Source organism: Coregonus clupeaformis, chromosome 17 (assembly GCF_020615455.1).
Source record: "Coregonus clupeaformis isolate EN_2021a chromosome 17, ASM2061545v1, whole genome shotgun sequence".
Lineage (NCBI taxonomy): Eukaryota > Metazoa > Chordata > Actinopteri > Salmoniformes > Salmonidae > Coregonus > Coregonus clupeaformis.
The window spans coordinates 30,868,071-30,883,201 of NC_059208.1; the positions used below are offsets into that span (position 1 = coordinate 30,868,071).

Genomic DNA, 15,131 nt, shown 5'->3' on the forward strand with positions numbered 1-15,131 from the left:
CTCCTGTGATAAAATGAAGGGTGCTATGAAAAACGGCATCCAATGGTTTAAGAGTAGAGGCAGCTGCACTTTGATAAATAGTATCACCATAATCAATAACAGGTAGAAAGGTTGACTGCACAATCTGCTTCCTGCTGACCGTAGAGTGACAAGATCTGTTTCTGTAAAAAAAGTCCTCTTTAAATCTTAGTTTCTTAACAATCTCAGTCATATGTTTTTTACGTGATAAATCATTGTCAATCCAAATACCAAGGTATTTGTATGCAGAGACTCGTTCGATTATAGAACCATACGATGAGTAAAGATGTAATCCATCTGAGACAATCGTCCAAAAACTTGAAAACAACATATATTTAGTTTTGCTCGTATTAAGTACAAGTTTTAAATAAGTAAGAGCTTTCTGTATAACTGCAAAATCGGACTGTAGCCTTGTCACAGCCAGGTCAGCAGTCGGGGCAATTGCCTACATACAGTGGGGGGAAAAAGTATTTAGTCAGCCACCAATTGTGCAAGTTCTCCCACTTAAAAAGATGAGAGAGGCCTGTAATTTTCATCATAGGTACACGTCAACTATGACAGACAAATTGAGAAAAAAAATCCAGAAAATCACATTGTAGGATTTTTTATGAATTTATTTGCAAATTATGGTGGAAAATAAGTATTTGGTCACCTACAAACAAGCAAGATTTCTGGCTCTCACAGACCTGTAACTTCTTCTTTAAGAGGCTCCTCTGTCCTCCACTCATTACCTGTATTAATGGCACCTGTTTGAACTTGTTATCAGTATAAAACACACCTGTCCACAACCTCAAACAGTCACACTCCAAACTCCACTATGGCCAAGACCAAAGAGCTGTCAAAGGACACCAGAAACAAAATTGTAGACCTGCACCAGGCTGGGAAGACTGAATCTGCAATAGGTAAGCAGCTTGGTTTGAAGAAATCAACCGTGGGAGCAATTATTAGGAAATGGAAGACATACAAGACCACTGATAATCTCCCTCGATCTGGGACTCCACGCAAGATCTCACCCCGTGGGGTCAAAATGATCACAAGAACGGTGAGCAAAAATCCCAGAACCACACGGGGGACCTAGTGAATGACCTGCAGAGAGCTGGGACCAAAGTAACAAAGCCTACCATCAGTAACACACTACGCCGCCAGGGACTCAAATCCTGCAGTGCCAGACGTGTCCCCCTGCTTAAGCCAGTACATGTCCAGGCCCGTCTGAAGTTTGCTAGAGTGCATTTGGATGATCCAGAAGAGGATTGGGAGAATGTCATATGGTCAGATGAAACCAAAATAGAACTTTTTGGTAAAAACTCAACTCGTCTGTGTTTGGAGGACAAAGAATGCTGAGTTGCATCAAAAGAACACCATACCTACTGTGAAGCATGGGGGTGGAAACATCATGCTTTGGGGCTGTTTTTCTTCAAAGGGACCAGGACGACTGATCCGTGTAAAGGAAAGAATGAATGGGGCCATGTATCGTGAGATTTTGAGTGAAAACCTCCAGCCAATCAGCAAGGGCATTGAAGATGAAACGTGGCTGGGTCTTTCAGCATGACAATGATCCCAAACACACCGCCCGGGCAACGAAGGAGTGGCTTCGTAAGAAGCATTTCAAGGTCCTGGAGTGGCCTAGCCAGTCTCCAGATCTCAACCCCATAGAAAATCTTTGGAGGGAGTTGAAAGTCCGTGTTGCCCAGCGACAGCCCCAAAACATCACAGCTCTAGAGGAGATCTGCATGGAGGAATGGGCCAAAATACCAGCAACAGTGTGTGAAAACCTTGTGAAGACTTACAGAAAACATTTGACCTGTGTCATTGCCAACAAAGGGTATATAACAAAGTATTGAGAAACTTTTGTTATTGACCAAATACTTATTTTCCACCATAATTTGCAAATAAATTCATTAAAAATCCTACAATGTGATTTTCTGGATTTTTTTTTCTCATTTTGTCTGTCATAGTTGACGTGTACCTATGATGAAAATTACAGGCCTCTCTCATCTTTTTAAGTGGGAGAACTTGCACAATTGATGGCTGACTAAATACTTTTTTTCCCCACTGTAATAGTATCATCCGCTTATAGATGCAATTTATGAAGAGCAAATGGTTTAAATAACCTGAAACAGGAAATGGTCCCATAACACAGGGGTTCTCAAAGTGGGGTCCGAGGTACTGCAGGGGGTCCGCAGACAGATCCCCCCCAAATAAAAATAAATAAAAATATAAAAAAATGAATATTACTAACACCTACAGGTGGATCCACACATGAAACAAACAGACACTTCAAAACAATATGCAATAAACATTTATTTTACATCAACAAATACAATGGTAATTGGAAATAGTATAATGCATTTTAATTAGCACAAAATAAAATATTATCTCACTGACATTTAAAAATGGATTATCCCAAACACCAACCAACATCACGAGACTCAAGCCGGTGAGTAGAACATTTCGGTAAAAGTTTACAAACTAAACAGTGTTTTTTAGGCAAAAGTAACAATGTAATGACTTGGTCTAAGCAATAATGTTAGGAATCACTATTACTAACACATACAAATGCAAGCTCTCATCTGCACATGAATAAATAGGCAACTTTAATTACACGCAACAGCACTAGAGACAAACAATATGGAGAATGAATGTGTCGTCATCTATCACAAAATTATTCTAAAAATACTTTTCATAAGGGATCGTTTTCAAAAAGATGGTTTCTTTGGCAACCTTCTAGAAGCCTATGAATTCCCCTTATGACTATGGAAAAAAAAAAGATGTGCACAGAATTGGAAAGAAATGTTAATTCTATGTTGAGGAAAATTATAGATATTTTTTTTTATGTTTGTTTTCACGTAGTATAAGCGCTCCGAACCCTATGTTTGTAAGCATTAGCATTTTCATAGACTTTGACTGGGCGGATTAGCTAGTTAGCTTTGTGGCACAACAGATTGCAAATATCCTAATGTTATCTACACGAAACATTTTGGCACCATTTCTGTCTTTTGTCGTTGACAAATCTGTGTCTAACAACATTTCAATTTCAAGCATTGATCTTTCAGTGAAAAGTGATACAGCCTGTAGGGATAACAACCATTAGATAATAATAATAATAATAAAATAATAATAATAATAATAATAATAATAATAATAATAATAATATGCCATTTAGCAGACGCTTTTATCCAAAGCGACTTACAGTCATGCGTGCATACATTTATATATTTTTTTTTTTGTGTATGGGTGGTCCCGGGGATCGAACCCACTACCTTGGCATTACAAGCGCCGTGCTCTACCAGCTGAGCACGGCGCTAACTAGCTAACCCTCCCAGTCAAAGTATATGAAAATGCTCATGCTTACAAACGTTTTCTTCCGAGTGCTTATACTACGTAAAAACAAATGTTTAAATGTTTTAAATAATTTTCCTCAACACATAATTCATATTTTAAATGATGTGTACATTATTTAATAGTTCTGACAAATGTAATTAATAGTTAACAATGTTTTGCTTGTTTTTGAATGGGCCGGGAGGAGGAAAACAATCACGTTCGATCAAGAACTTGGTCAAGTGGGCTGGGCATCATAAGGTGAATTTCTTGAACATAATAGATTGTGAATATTTGAAAGACTTTCTCTCTTGGTTGAATTGTAGCATAGGCCTACTGGGAAGTTGACATTATCCTGTTGATTGTATGAGGCCTTGTAGGCCTTAGGTAGGAAACAGTAGGCTAGCCTAAATGTAGAATATATTTATCCCTGTTGTAGCCTTCTTGTTCCTGCTTCACAGTAGTTACAGCTGGTTTTGGAATGTCCAATTTTGGCATTCATTTGACATTGTTTGAATGTGGTATTATTGGGAGACCATGCAGTAAACTTTGAATTTGATATTTTGGCAATATGTTTGAATGAAAGTATAGCATACTTCAAATTAGAATGTCCAAATTTTATTTCTAAACACTGATTCTGCCCTTTGACCTACATTATTACTACAGACTTGTTATTAATATTAAAGCATCAAACACACATTGAACATAATCGTATGCCTGCTGTTAGGCTACTCTAAATTAATCATGGTTTAAACACATATTGTAATCTGCTCCAGAAATTGTATTTCACTGCACATTTTCTTTACATAAAAATTCCAGATGATGCGGGTTAGACTACATGATAATGCGTGTTAGGCTAAATGATGATGGGTGTTAGGCTACATGCGTGTTAGGTTACATGATGATAGGTTTAGGCTACATGATGATGGGTATTAGGCTACATGATGATGGGTGTTAGGCTACATGCGTGTTAGGTTACATGATGATAGGTTTAGGCTACATGATGATGGGTGTTAGGCTAAATGATGATGGGTGTTAGGCTACATGCGTGTTAGGTTACATGATGATAGGTTTAGGCTACATGATGATGGGTGTTAGGCTACATGATGATGGGTTTTAGGCTACATGCGTGTTAGGTTACATGATGATACGTTTAGGCTACATGATGATGGGTGTTAGGCTACATGATGATGGGTGTTAGGCTACATGATGATAGGTATTAGGCTACATGATGAGGGTGTTAGGCTACATGATGATGGGTGTTAGGCTACATGATGATGGGTGTTAGGCTACATGATGATGGGTGTTAGGCTACATGATGATGGGTGTTCGGCTACATGATGATGGGTGTTAGGCTACATGCTTGTTAGGCTACATGATGATGGGTGTTCGCCTACATGATGATGGGTGTTAGGCTACATATTGATGGGTGTTAGGCTACATGATGAGGGTGTTAGGCTACATGATGATGGGTGTTAGGCTACATGATGATGGGTGTTAGGCTACATGATGATGGGTGTTCGGCTACATGATGATGGGTGTTAGGCTACATGATGATGGGTGTTAGGCTACATGATGATGGGTGTTAGGCTACATGATGATGCGTGATGATGTGACCTGTCTGAAGGGGACAAGGTCTATTAACCTGAGTGGTGGGTAAAGGCCTGTCTGAAGGGGACATGGTCTATTAACCTGAGTGGTGGGTAAAGGCCTGTCTGAAGGGGACAAGGTCTATTAACCTGAGTGGTGGGTAAAGGCCTGTCTGAAGGGGACATGGTATATTAACCTGAGTGGTGGGTAAAGGCCTGTCTGAAGGAGACATGGTCTATTAACCTGAGTGGTGGGTGAAGGCCTGTCTGAAGGGGACAAGGTATATTAACCTGTGTGGTGGGTAAAGGCCTGTCTGAAGGGGACATGGTCTATTAACCTGAGTGGTGGGTAAAGGCCTGTCTGAAGGGGACAAGGTCTATTAACCTGTGTGGTGGGTAAAGGCCTGTCTGAAGGGGACATGGTCTATTAACCTTAGTGGTGGGTAAAGGCCTGTCTGAAGGGGACATGGTCTATTAACCTGAGTGGTGGGTGAAGGCCTGTCTGAAGGGGACATGGTCTATTAACCTGAGTGGTGGGTAAAGGCCTGTCTGAAGGGGACATGGTCTATTAACCTGAGTGGTGGGTAAAGGCCTGTCTGAAGGGGACAAGGTATATTAACCTGAGTGGTGGGTGAAGGCCTGTCTGAAGGAGACATGGTCTATTAACCTGAGTGGTGGGTGAAGGCCTGTCTGAAGGGGACACTCTGCTGGCCTGGATGCCTGCTGGAACTCTGGTTGCGTCCCAAACGGCACCCTATTCCCTACATAGTGCACTACTTATGACCAGAGCTTTGTGGGCCGTTTGACACAGCCTGCTGTCACTGCCCCAGGTGTGGCCCTGAGGCTCTGAGTCATCTTTCTGCTAGAGGTCACCCTGGGTTACCCAGTTTTAAAGCTAATTTCCTGCAATTCAACACATTATGCCGTGGCTTATGCCGTGTTCTTCTGCTATCTGAGTGCCATGCCATGCCATGACATTTCTTTTGAATTTTAGATTATCCCTGACTGTCTCGTTTTTATTGAGATGGTTGTTAGTTCTCAAAGATGATCTTATTAAAAATATAATATTTATCCCCATTATCTTTCATATTTTATATCTGGTTTTAGTCGTTTAAATTGACCCTGAAAGCATTTGACCATCCTGAAAATTATATATATTTTTACATGGAAACTGACCCCAACCCTGCTATCAAACTATCAAAGCAGGCTGACAACAGAATACCACATGTGATTAATGATGTCCTGAGTGTTCCAGTGTAACCCAGTGTTTCCCCTATATTCATTAAGCAGGGGCGGGCCATTCATTTTTGTATCATATATTTTGGAGTTGGTGCCCGCCGCCGCCGCTAAATGAGTACAGGGGAAACACTGGGTTACACTGGAAAACTCACAACATCATTAATCACATGTGGGATTCGGTTGACAGTCTGGTTTGATAGTTTGATAGCAGGATCGGGGTCAATTTCCATTTAATTCCAGTCAATTCAGTACACTGAAATTCCAATTCTCTTCAATGAGGAAAATGTGGAATTGGAATTTGGTTTACTTTCTGAATTGACTGGAATTGAAATGTAATTGACCCCAACCCTGTTTGATAGTGACTGTATTAATGTTGGGGCCAAGGTTTTGGTTTCATTGTATATCCAATAAGTTGTTTTTCCTTCTACACAATACCGTATGGCACAGACAGCCAGCCAGACAGCCAGTCAGCCAGCCAGCCAGCAAGACAGACAGACAGACAGCCAGACAGCCAGACAGCCAGCCAGCCATGCACTGGTTTGTTATCCATCCTCTGTTCACTGAATTGATGATAAAGGTAGCTAGAATTGTGCTGTAGTATTTATGTGATGGACTGACACCTTGTCTAACTCTTCAGTGACAGCAGACACTTAATGTTATGTCTTCTCTCACTATGGCCAGTCTACAGTACCTACCATACAGTACCTAGTGCCTACAATCCCCTAGTCCTTCACAGTGTGTCGGCCTCCCCTCTCTCCCACCCCTATCCCACCCCCAGATCCCAGCTTACAGGAAGCAGCCAGACAGACAGAAGGGAAGCTAATGTATCTGCAGCATGCCTTACGGGCTAATCCTCTCCTTGTCTACCACTCTGTAAAAACAGCCAGTGATGCATCAGACTACAAAGTCAATGAGCTGTGTGAAACACTGGAGGCATTCTGCTAAAGCTGTTGCTGCCACACACAACACACAACACACACACACACACACACAACACACACACACAACACACACACATACACACAGCACAGCGCAGCACAGCACAGCACAGCGCAGCACAGCACAGCGCAGCACAGCACAGCAAGGCGATAGCTGTCACCACCACTGCTGGTTGGAATAATTAAAAGTGATACATAATATACATAATGTAGGTGTGGTGTTAGACTGACAGGTGTAATGAATACCATTGTGTTTCATTGACAGAGTGTGTGAGTGAGTGAGTGTGAGTGAGGCACAGAGTGACACAGAGCCCCCCTCCCTCTCTCTCTCTCTCTCTCTCTCTCTCTCTCTCTCTCTCTCTCTCTCTCTCTCAGCTCAGGACCCTCTGTAGCTGCTTGGAGGCATCTTCATCATTCGTAGTTATACTGTGTGTGTTAAAAAGGCCAGCTCTTGTTTAGCAGTTACATTTTTTACATTTTACATTTTAGTCATTTAGCAGACGCTCTTATCCAGAGCAACTTACAGTTAGTGAGTGTATACAATCTTTTTTTAAAATTCTTTTTTTTTTATACTGGCCCCCTGTGGGAATCGAAGCCACAACCCTGGCGTTACATCTCATATATTCTAGTAGTTAGTTGTACTTGCCCAACACCCCTTATTTCCTCATTAGTGGTACCTACAAGTCACCCCACTTGTATCAGCCAATCACAGTCTGCCATTCCCTGTGCACCTCACTGAACCCCGCTCCTGTCTTCAGAGTGAGATCGCGGACAGAAGTCAATGGTCTCATTGGACTGCTGGGTTAGTTTAGTGACCATGAGGCCTTTCGTTTGTTTTTGACTCTTTAGTTCAGGCCTTTTTATTTTTCCTTTTTGTGTATATTTATGTTTCATCAACATCTGAACTAAAAATAATCTGCCTGGATTGGCCGACTCAGAGGTTAAGACGGAGCTGGCCCTGGACTCAAGTTGCTGTCTCCTGGGAACATGTGCATCCAACATGGACCTCAAACGCTGATTTCTCACATAAATGCACACATTCATTCAGGTTACAGACCATGTAACTAGGACTAAGACCCCTAGACATAATGAGTCAGGTTACAGACCATGTAACTAGGCCTAGGACTCCTAGACAAAGCCAGTGCTACAGTAGGCTAGTTCTGGGCCTCGTAACACTACCGTGTGCGAAGCCTTATGTAGCATGCAGCCCATTTAGCCTGTGCCTTTCCTCGTGATGCAGTCACTATTCCACGTTGGTCGTGGTCTCGTGCACATACGCAGACCTCGTTTACATCACGGTCACGTTTGAGTTATTATGCGGACCAGTATTGGGCCTTTGTCCTGGAAGTGTATTTCTATAGCCTGTGCATTTGACATTATATCATGTCTTAGCAGGATAGAGATGGTGTGTACTATGTCATCTGGTTTACTATATAGCAGCATGTATACCTCCACAGTCTATGCTATGGGTCTGTATGTTTTGTATGTAATCCTGTACTCATGGTCATCATTTCTGTTCCTTCCATAGAACCACTTCTGTTACTCTCTCACCCACTGGCAGCTGTCAATACAGAGTAGTGGTGAACCTTTACATGTGGAATAAACCGGTTCTAAAGACATCCGGACTTGTTCTGACCGGACAGACCAGGTGGCTGAACCTCGGTTCTAAAGACATCCGGACTTGTTCTGGCCGGATAGACCTGGTGGCTGAACCTACTGGCACCTACAGCCCTCTACTAGTGCCGTTCTACATGGTCCTCACCTGATCAGCCGTTAGTATTTTTCAGTGTGTGTGTGTGTGCGTGTGTGTGTGTTTGCGCGTGTGCGCGTGTTTGCGCACGTGTGTGTGTGTGTGTGTGTGTGTGCGTGCGTGCGTGTGTGTGTGTGTGTGGGTGTGCGTGCGTGTGTGTGTGTGTGGGTGTGCGTGCGTGTGTGTGTGTGTGAGTGCATGCTCATGTGCTATAGCTCTGACTGGAAGTTCATATACTGTCATACACTTGTACCCAGTGACCTCCCAGAAACATACTAATGTGCCAACCGAGAAGAGCGAATGAGGTCATTCATGCCCAGATGCAAAATGTTGCTGTTCGATTTCTCTACTGCAAGCTGTTATAGGTTTGAGTGTTCTGCCCCCAGTGGACAAAAGGCATCCTGCATGCCAGTGTGATATCCTGTAAGGAAGCATTTTTACACTCACAAGTATCTTTCTGAAGATTTTGAGGCTGGAGATGTAGGCCTAATTTTAATTCCCCCATGGTTTCTAGTTAATTTAATTTAATTTAGGCAATACAATTAAGTTGATTAGTGTTATTGTCTTGTCTAGCAATGCTGCTGTGCACTTCAATATAAATCCATCTATCCATCCCAATGGTTTACATGCAGGCATATAGAGAGAATAACTCTAACTCCATATATCTGATGTTTACCTCACTACACAGTCTCCCTTTAATAGCAAATAGTAATTAATCTTAATGATTTGTTGTCTGAACTGACGATGGAGAATTTAAAATCTGAACATGTGCTATTGTCTGTGTGTGAGTTTGTGTGTGTGTGTGTGTGTGTGTGTTTGTGTGTGTGTGTGTTTGTTTGTGTGTTTGTTTGTGTGTGTGTTTGTGTGTGTGTGTGTTTGTGTGTGTGTGTGTGTGTGTGTGTCAGGGTATATTTCATGTAGCAGTGAAGTTAATGCTAATTTATGATGCCATTACGAGCATCTCCTATGTTTCGCCTGTGTGTGATGTCCATACACAAACTGTTCTACCCACATATAATCCAATAACGGAGCTGAGGGGGAGATTAGAAAGAAAATTTGCCAGACATTTTGAAATTGCTGCAACATTTCATGAGAAGGCAGTTTTTCCCCCCTCAGAGAATAAAGACAGAGACAGGGAACGTGAGTAGGGAAACAGAGACAGGGACAGGGACAGGGACAGGGACAGGGACAGAGACAGAGACAGAGACAGAGACAGAGACAGAGACAGAGACAGAGACAGAGACAGAGACAGAGACAGAGAACAGAGCTTGAGTAAAGATCTCCCCATCATGGGGCTGTGGGAGGTTTGGCCCCCCAACTTCATGTCCCCTCACACACTGTTTTTGGTGGATTTGAGAATTGTAGCCTAAAGCTCTTTTTTATAAACACTATGCAATCACTCAGAGTGACACTTTACGTTTCACATTCCCCATGAAATGCTTACTTACAAGCCCTTAACCATCAATGCAGTTCAATAAATAGAGTTAAGAAAATATTTGCTAAATAAACTAAAGTAAAAAAGTAAATACAAAGTAACACAATAAGATTAAATAACAATAACGAGGCTATATACAGGGGGTACCGGTACAGAGTCAATGTGCGGGGGTACAGGTTAGTCCAGGTCATTTGTACATGTACGTAGGAGTAAAGTGACTATGCATAGATAATAAACAGCGAGTAGCAGTGGGGGGAGAGCAATGTAAATAGTTTGGGTGGCCATTTGATTAATTGTTCAGCAGTCTTATGGCTTGGGGGTAGAAGCTGTTAAGGAGCCTTTTGGACCTAGACTTGGCGCTGCGGTACCGCTTGCCGTGCGGTAGCAGAGAGAACAGTCTATGACTTGGGTGACTGGAGTCTTTTACCATTTTTTGGGCCTTCCTCTAACACCGCCTAGTATATAGGTCCTGGATGCCAGGAAGCTTGGCCCCATTGATGTACTGGGCCGTATGCACTACCCTCTGTAGCAGGCGGTGATGCAACCTGTCAGGATGCTCTCAATGGTGCAGCTGTAGAACTTTTTGAGGATCTGGGGACCCATGCCAAATCTTTTCAGTCTCCTGAGGGGGAAACGGTGTTGTCGTGCCCTCTTCACGACTGTCTTGGTGTGTTTGGACCATGATAGTTTGTTGATGATGTGGACACCAAGGAACATGAAACTCTCGACCCGCTCCACTACAGACCCGTCGATGTTAATGGGGGCCTGTTCGGCCCTCCTTTTCCTGTAGTCCACGATCAGCTCCTTTGTCTTGCTCAGTCAGTAGGTACATGTGTTCAGTCATCAGTCAAACAACGAGGGTTATAATTCAATCAGCAGGTTAATGTGTTCAGTCATCAGTCAAACAACGAGGGTTATAATAATAATATTATGCCATTTAGCAGACGCTTTTATTCCAAAGCGACTTACAGTCATGCGTGCATACATTTTTGTGTATGGGTGGTCCCGGGGATCGAACCCACTACCTTGGCGTTACAAGCGCCGTGCTCTACCAGCTGAGCTACAGAGGACCACAGTTATAATTCAGTCAGTAGGTAAATGTGTTCAGTCATCAGTCAAACAACGAGGGTTATAATTCAGTCAGTAGGTTAATGTGAACAGTCATCAGTCAAACAACAAGGGTTATAATTCAGTCAGTAGGTTAATGTGTTCAGTCATCAGTCAAACAACGAGGGTTATAATTCAGTCAGTAGGTTAATGTCTTCAGTCATCAGTCTATGGTGTTCCTGTATGAGCAGCTACAATAGGATGTGGTTAACAGACAGTGTTAACACCCTGGTCGGTTACACACCAGCTCCCTAGGCGTCTCGCCTGCTTCCTACTGCCTGTGAAACCAGGAAGTGTGTTGGTGCTAGGACGATGAGGATCAGGAATGCTGATCTTGTTCTCACCCCGCCCGCTGTGGATGAGGCTGTGTGAATGTGTGGTGCCAACAGACTCTAGCTCCATAGGCCCTGCCTGTCTGCGCTGAGATCCATCCCATTAGATGATTTTCCAGACTTTGGGTGGCTAATGACAGGATGTCTGCTGTGTGTGTGTGTGTGTGTGTGTGTGTGTGTGTGTGTGTGTGTGTGTGTGTGTGTGTGAGATAGAAAGAGATTGTGTGAAGTGCAAAGCAGAGCACCACAAGTCGCTCTGAGTGTCGTTGCCAAAGCATGTTTTCTTGGCTGTAGACCAATACATTATGTTAGACCAGTGCTGTTGGAAGGAGAGCATTTACATTGAGATCAGATAATATGGCATTCTGCTAATTGCTCTGGGATGACTGGAGGTAAATAGACCCCTTTCTTTACAGAAAAAAACCCATCATCAAAATGGCTCCCTATCTCCCAATGTTGAAATGGCAGAGTGAGTGAAATCTCTAGCAAACTCCATCCACTCAGGTGGCTTATCAACAAAGATACCTGCACAGCTGAGTTGAAAGTATCAATAGGGTTCTTTCGAAGTTTCATCTCCTCCATGGGCTTAGAGTGAATCAAGAACTGCGTCCAAAATGGCACCCTGTTCCCTATATAAGCTACCCAACTTGTCCCAGTGAGGTCAAACTACTTTTGGAGAGAAAAAATTATGAGGGAATGTTGAGCTGTTCTGGGAACAGAACTGTGCCGAATAGGAGGAATAGAATGAGGGAATGTTGAGCTGTTCTGGGAACAGAACTGTGCCGTCCAGGAGGAATAGAATGAGGGAATGTTGAGCTGTTCTGGGAACAGAACTGTGCCGAATAGGAGGAATATAATGAGGGAATGTTGAGCTGTTCTGGGAACAGATCTGTGCCGTCCAGGAGGAGTAGAATGAGGGAATGTTGAGCTGTTCTGGGAACAGAACTGTGCCGTCCAGGAGGAATATAATGAGGGAATGTTGAGCTGTTCTGGGAACAGAACTGTGCCGTATAGGAGGAATAGAATGAGGGAATGTTGAGCTGTTCTGGAAACAGAACTGTGCCGTCTAGGAGGAATAGAATGAGGGAATGTTGAGCTGTTCTGGGAACAGAACTGTGCCGTCCAGGAGGAATAGAATGAGGGAATGTTGAGCTGTTCTGGGAACAGAACTGTGCCGTCCAGGAGGAATATAATGAGGGAATGTTGAGCTGTTCTGGGAACAGAACTGTGCCGTCCAGGAGGAATAGAATGAGGGAATGTTGAGCTGTTCTGGGAACAGAACTGTGCCGTCCAGGAGGAATGAGGAATGCCTGCTTAGTGCTTTTCGTAAGCTTGCCTTGACTCAATGCTTTTTTCCAGCCATAGGTTTAGGGAAGGTGTCACTAACAGAGAGAGAGAGAGAGAGGGAGGAAGAGGGAGAGGGAGCGGGAGAGGGAGAGGGAGAGGGAGAGGGAGAGGGAGAGGGAGAGGGAGAGGGAGAGGGAGAGAGGGAGGGAGGGAGAGAGAGAGAGAGGGAGAAAGAGAGAAGAGGAGCATTCTTCACAGTCCAGTGGAAATTAACTACATATATTTCTGCCTGTTGTGTACAGGACAGGCTTGTGTGTGTGTGTGTGTGTGTGTGTGTGTGTGTGTGTGTGTGTGTGTGTGTGTGTGCATGCTTGTGCTTGTGTGTGTGTGTGTGTGTGAGTTGACCCAGCTCAAGCCACTAATCCATCTATGAGTCAGAAGAAGTATCAGAGAGGAGACATGTATCAGGTCATGGGCCTCACCCTGTCCCCAGGGTTCCCCTTAGCCTGGTTCCAGATCTGGTTGTTTCCTGGGTTCCCCTTAGCTTGGTTCCAGATCTGGCTGTTTCCTGGGTTCCCCTTAGCCTGGTTCCAGATCTGGTTGTTTCCTGGGTTCCCCTTATCCTGGTTCCAGATCTGGTTAAAATATAAGGGTGTAGTTATACGTATAACATGTAGATTAGCTCACAAAGTAGATGCAGACCCTTGATGTCTGTTTCTTATCTTTGCAATGTGATTTATATTAGGCACCCTATTCAAACCCTGTCTGACCAAAAACAGTTAACTGTTAGGGCTGGGAATGGCCAGGGACTTCACAATACGATATTATCACGATACTTAGGTGCCGATACGATATGTATTGCGATTCTCACGATTCAATATGTATTGTGATTAGGGCTGTTATGGTGACCATATTACCGGTCACGACTCATGACAGCAGTCAAATTCCACGTGACCGTTTAGTCACGGTAATTAGGCTTCTCCAAGCGCTGATGTTGCTGATGGTCATTAGTAGCCTACCAAACTTGCTAACTGCCTGGTACTCAGCACTCTATTGTCCCTCTAGTCACTCTGACATCAATGCAAATGTATCGAAAATCTAATCAAACACTTTATGAGAGAAACATGAGAAAACAGAGTGATGGCCTCTATTAAAAAGAGGAGAATCCCATCAGCCTTTTATAGGCTAGGCCTACTATATTTATTTCTCAACTTTCCTAATATTAAGCGCACTGCTTCTCTTTACAACAGGAGTATAGCCTACCTGGCTGGCATGAAAATAAACCATGGGGAAAATCGTCCTCCATTCCCTATTTAAGTACATACAGTGGGGAAAAAAAGAATTTAGTCAGCCACCAATTGTGCAAGTTCTCCCACTTACAAAGATGAGAGAGGCCTGTAATTTTCATCATAGGTACACGTCAACTATGACAGACAAAATGAGAAGAAAAAAAATCCAGAAAATCACATTGTAGGATTTTTTATGAATTTATTTGCAAATAATGGTGGAAAATAAGTATTTGGTCAATAACAAAAGTTTCTCAATACTTTGTTACATACCCTTTGTTGGCAATGACACAGGTCAAACGTTTTCTGTAAGTCTTCACAAGGTTTTTACACACTGTTGCTGGTATTTTGGCCCATTCCTCCATGCAGATCTCCTCTAGAGCAGTGATGTTTTGGGGCTGTCGCTGGGCAACACGGACTTTCAACTCCCTCCAAAGATTTTCTATGGGGTTGAGATCTGGAGACTGGCTAGGCCACTCCAGGACCTTGAAATGCTTCTTACGAAGCCACTCCTTCGTTGCCCGGGCGGTGTGTTTGGGATCATTGTCATGCTGAAAGACCCAGCCACGTTTCATCTTCAATGCCCTTGCTGATGGAAGGAGGTTTTCAGTCAAAATCTCACGATACATGGCCCCATTCATTCTTTCCTTTACACGGATCAGTCGTCCTGGTCCCTTTGCAGAAAAACAGCCCCAAAGCATGATGTTTCCACCCCCATGCTTCACAGTAGGTATGGTGTTCTTTGGATGCAACTCAGCATTCTTTGTCCTCCAAACACGACGAGTTGAGTTTTTACCAAAAAGTTCTATTTTGGTTTCATCTGACCATATGA

General features: G+C 43.2%; 1 long non-coding RNA gene across 3 annotated transcripts in view; it reads left to right on the forward strand.

The window, feature by feature from the left end:
- The window catches only part of LOC121586255, a 226,627-nt gene that overhangs the window by 11,592 nt on the left and 199,904 nt on the right, over nucleotides 1-15,131 (forward strand). Inside the window, exon 2 of one of the 3 annotated variants that reach the window (XR_006003918.1) lies at nucleotides 8,631-8,874. The exons of the other annotated variants lie outside the window; for them this stretch is intronic. This is a non-coding gene — a long non-coding RNA (uncharacterized LOC121586255). The remainder of the gene's footprint in view (nucleotides 1-8,630; nucleotides 8,875-15,131) is intronic. 3 annotated transcript variants of the gene reach the window in all.